At 53.6% G+C, this 5,000-nt stretch overlaps 1 pseudogene; it reads right to left on the bottom strand.

The window, feature by feature from the left end:
- Positions 1-4,213: 4,213 nt before the first annotated feature.
- The window catches only part of LOC143307785 (large subunit ribosomal RNA), a 2,892-nt pseudogene continuing 2,105 nt past the window's right edge, over positions 4,214-5,000 (bottom strand).

The raw sequence follows: 5,000 nt of genomic DNA, 5'->3' as shown, positions 1-5,000 counted from the left end.
CCCGTCTGCCTATCGGGGCCCTCTTGATCCAGCCGCTCCTGAGCACAATTGCCTCAGTTTTGCGGGCCGAAATCTCGAGTTTGGCCGAAGAACACCAGTCTAAAATGATGTCTACAACGCGCTGACCTATCGTCTCTAGTTCCCGTCTACTGTCTCCGCATACGACGACAAGGAGGTCGTCGGCGTAGGCGATCACAGTGAAGCCTAGTGACTCTAGTAGCGCGATGAGTCCATCGAACATGAGGTTCCAGCAGTCCGGGCCGAGGACGGAGCCCTGTGGGCACCCCCTCGTGGCCTGCTTGGATACCTTTCCTGACGCAATTTTGATGAGTACCTTACGATCGCTGAAATAGCTCCGCATTACCTTAAAGGCGTTTTGCGGGCAACCTTTCTCCTTCAATTTAGCTAGTACTAGTGGCCACCAGACGTTGTCGAAGGCGCCCGAGATGTCGAAGAGCAGCGCCGTCACGTATCGATGCTGAGAGGCATCGACTGCGCGTCGCAGTTCCACGATCGCGTCTTCCGTCGACTTTCCGGCGGTGAAGCCGAACTGTCGGCCGGAAATCCGTCCCGGTGCCAACGACGTCTGGTGTAGCCGTTTCTTGAGGAGTTTCTCGAAAAGTTTCCCAACGACGGAGAGGAGACAGATAGGCCTATACGACTTTGGGTTTCTTTCATCTTTGTCCGCCCCTTTCAGCAGGATTCGGAGAGAACCCTCTTTCCATGCTGATGGGAAAACACCCCATCGGAGACATCCGTTGAACAATCGTACTATTTCACCGGGGATAGTACGTACTGAAGCTTTGAGTGCACGGACCTCGACGAGGTCCGGCCCTGGTGCCTTATTATTCTTGAATGTCCTCACGGCTGCCATTACCTCTCCCTCTGTGAAGGGCGGGGTGTCCTCTGTGTCCGGTGCGGATTTTGCATCTTCTCTGATATCGCGTTGCGCGGGTGTGTCCTCTTCTTCTCGGTCTTCTGGGATGTGTGCGTCCAGCAGCACTTTCGCGGTTTCCTGCAGGCTTGCCGTATGATTGTTTCCACGTTGCAGAGTGCTCAGCACTCCTTCAACGCGCATCTTCTTAGCCTGGAGCTTGTAGACCGCACCCCAGGGTTGGTTGTTGCCGTTAGACGTCACGAAGTTACGCCAGCTTTCTCGCTTTGTGCGTTTCACGCTCTTATTATACATTCGCAGGGCGTCGCGATACGCCTTCTGCTTCTGGTTGCGGGGTTGTTCCTCCAGTTCCTGCTGGAAGGCTCGTCGCAGCCTGTATACCTCCTTTTTGAGCCGTGTCAGCTCCTTTGTCCACCACGGGTTAGATTTTCTAAAGACACGTTTCCTTGGCATTGACGCGCTACAGGAGTCAGTGATGACTCCCGTGAGCGCCGCCGCCATGTATTCTACGTCTTCTGCAGATTCGAGCTGCAGGGGCTCGAGCCTCGATCCGGAAAGGTCGGCCAGTGTTCCGGCGTACAACTCCCAATCGGCTCGACTAGTGTCGAACCGAGTGTTAGCGGTACATCGGTCAACCGCGTTGGCTTTCGGTACCCTGAGCTCGATATCCACGGCGTTATGGTCGCTATTCGCCCAGTCGCACCTAACTCTCCAACTTCTGACGAAACGAAACATGGGGGGCGTTGCCAGAGTAACATCAATGAATGATGAGCCTCTGGGCGTCCAATAGGTCGGCGGCTGCGAGACGTCGTTCACAACTTCAATACCAAATGCTCGGATGAGCCCCTCGAATAGGGCGCCTCTATCGTCGGTGCTCTGGGGACCCCAGAGCGACGACCGTGCATTGGCGTCTAACGATACTAACAATCTCTCCCCCCTTAGTGAACGGAACACCACCTCAAGATGTTTGAGGTGCTCCTCGATTTCGTCGCTGTACTGGAAATAGCACGAGACGGCGTAAAACGAGAAGTCGGGGGTCAACACTTCCACGCATACGCAATGGGTTGTGCTAAGTTGCGAGACAAAAACTGCGTCGAAGCTCGAGTTACACACCACGACAGCCGCCCCCGGGGGATGCGACTTTGTGGCTGCGACTCTTGCTCCGGACCCTAGGCCGCCGATGGTGTAGCTCGTACCGTGCTGCCGGACGTAAGGTTCTTGTAGTAGCAGTACGTCCAGGTGCTTTTCCGTTACGAGCTGACGTACCTCGCCCATCACTGCAGCCGAACGCTGGGCGTTCAGCTGCATTACCCTAATACCCGTGGTGGCTCTTGTGTTCGCGGCCTGCGCGATCCGGTTTCGTGGTGGGTTTATTTTACTGTCCATAATCGGTTCTAGACAGTACCTGGTTTATCGCCGCAATATGCGCTGGGCATTCCTTATCGGTTACGCAGTGATTGTGTGTTTTTCCCGCTTTCTTGCAGTTCACACATGATGCCTGTTTGCCCTTATTGGGACAGCTTTTGAAGCTGTGTCCTGCCTCCGCACAGTGGCCGCATACGTCGCCTTCGCTCCTGCAATATTTCGTCGTATGGCCATAGCTTTGGCACTTATAGCACCTTGTAGCTGATAAGTAGTCCCGGACCTGGCAGCATTGCCACATTATATATAGGCGCTCCTTTTTTATGAGCACTTCCCGTGCTTCCCGCGATGCTTCAAGAACCAGGTTACAACTGTCCTTATTGTTCTTGTTACCTGTTTTGAAGGCGATTTTGATTTGCTGCCTATATTTGGTAGCTTCCTCATCGCTCAGGTTTTGGTTGATCATGGCCTGAAGTACCTCGTTGTCATCTTCTCGTCTGGGAGCCCCGTAGACGATGATACGCGGGCTCTTCTTTGCAGGGACGTCGACCAGCAGTCCAGCGCTTTTCAGCTTTTCATTCCTGAGTAGGGCTTCTACGTTGCAGCTTTTAGCTGTTTCGATTATGATGCCGCTGCTGTGCGTGCGCCTGACGTTCTTCACTTGCAGGTTGTCCTCGTTCGGCGATACAAGCTTTACTAGGGCCTGTTTCGTTGCGTCGCTGGTTTCGTACTGCTTCGCGTCCTTTGGTCTGATTATGACCACGTTAGGTGGGCTCTGTTTTTGGTTTGAGAGCTCCGCTGTTTTAGACCTGATGCCTAGACGTTCTGCGTACGTCATTTTCGGCTGCCTAGGTATCGTTTCATTTGCCTTTTCGATGGCACTTATCTCCTTTTTCTGTTCCACGGTTTGGTTCCGGAGTACCTCGATTTGTCCCTCAAGGTTACTATTTAATAGTAGGGACTCCTGCAACAGGCTTTGTAATTTGATTACCTTGGCTACCACGTACTTACTTGTGGCCGCATCGAAGCCGTAGTCCGGGTCGGTAATGATGTTCAGAAGCTTCTTCTGGATGGCTTCTGATTTCTCCTTGATTTCGAGGATCGGGCCTCGTTGCTGCTTGCGGGGGGTCTTTGATTCGCTTTCCTTATCGCTAAGCTTCGGAGAAGGGCTGTTGCCGCAGCGCATTTTCCGCTTACCTGCGTCTGGCGCTTCATTCTTCTTCTGTGGCGGCTCCTGGTCTGTATCTGAGGACATTTTGCGCTTCCTCACGTGCTTCGTCCTGCGACGAGCTGTCGTCATAAGCTCCGCGTCGGTTGTGTCCTCGTTTGCTTCCATGGCCGAGGTCGTCCTAGATTCTCTAACGTTGGCCAACTCGATTCGTCGCTTCTCGATGTCGTAAGCCAATCAGCAACCTCGCTCGTCGTTGGCGTCAGCCAATCGTAGGCTTCGCTGTCCGCTGGCGTCAGCCAATCAGACTGCTCGGTGTTAATACCGAGAAACTGCCGCTTGTGGCGCCACCGGCGGTAGCGTCCAAGATGGCGTCCAATATGGCGCTCAATATGGCGTCCAATATGGCGGAGTAACCTAAAATCTACTGAAGATATTTATTAGCAATTATTCCTACTAAACTTACCTTGATCGAAGTCTCTGGCAGATTTTAAGCAATCTGGGGAGTTTCTGGCACTTCTGGTGTAACAGGCACACGTGGAGTCGCAGTCAGCTAGGCAGAAGCAGGCCGAAGTTGGGTGGGGCCGGTGACAGGCCAGGCGAACCACGCCCGTCTCGGTTTTTCCCACTTTTCTTCGTGTATCCTGGGTTCTGCACTAAACCTTATGTCTCTGGATGTCCACTGGCACTAAATACACACTTCTGAGCACAGGATGTAATTTTCCTGAGAAAAATTCCACACAAAACTCGTAAATATCGCGGAGCGACGTGAAGCGCGTCAGTCCTCGACAAAACCAAGATGGCGGATCAGTAGATAGGGACAGAAGGGAATCTCGTTAATCCATTCATGCGCGTCACTAATTAGATGACGAGGCATTTGGCTACCTTAAGAGAGTCATAGTTACTCCCGCCGTTTACCCGCGCTTTTTTGAATTTCTTCACGTTGACATTCAGAGCACTGGGCAGAAATCACATTGCGTCATCACCCGTGAGGGCCATCGCAATGCTTTGTTTTAATTAGACAGTCGGATTCCCCTAGTCCGTGCCAGTTCTGAGCTAAGCGTTGAATGGCGGCCGAAGAAGCGACCACGACGGCGTTAACCGCCACGGAAGCCTCGCAGCAAGGAAGATCCGCGGGAGGCCAAGGCACGGGACCGAGCTCGGATCCCGGGACGCGACCGAAGTCGCCAACCGTTCACCTCGCCCAGGCCCGGCACGTCAGCCAGACCCGCTTCCCGACCAAGCCCGACACGCCCCGCTCCTCAGAGCCAATCCTTATTCCGAAGTTACGGATCCAATTTGCCGACTTCCCTTACCTACATTAATCTATCGACTAGAGGCTCTTCACCTTGGAGACCTGCTGCGGATATGGGTACGAACCGGCGCGACACCTCCACGTGGCCCTCTCCTGGATTTTCAAGGTCCGAGGGGAAGATCCAGACACCGCCGCAACTGCGGTGCTCTTCGCGTTCCAAACCCTATCTCCCTGCTAGAGGTTTCCAGGGAACTCGAACGCTTATACAGAAAAGAAAACTCTTCCCAGATCTCCCGACGGCGTCTCCAGGTCATTTTGGG

This window comes from Osmia lignaria, unplaced genomic scaffold, assembly GCF_051020975.1.
Source record: "Osmia lignaria lignaria isolate PbOS001 unplaced genomic scaffold, iyOsmLign1 scaffold0078, whole genome shotgun sequence".
In the NCBI taxonomy this organism is placed as follows: domain Eukaryota; kingdom Metazoa; phylum Arthropoda; class Insecta; order Hymenoptera; family Megachilidae; genus Osmia; species Osmia lignaria.
Note: the sequence above shows the minus strand (reverse complement) of the source record. Positions and strands in the feature narration are given on the sequence as shown.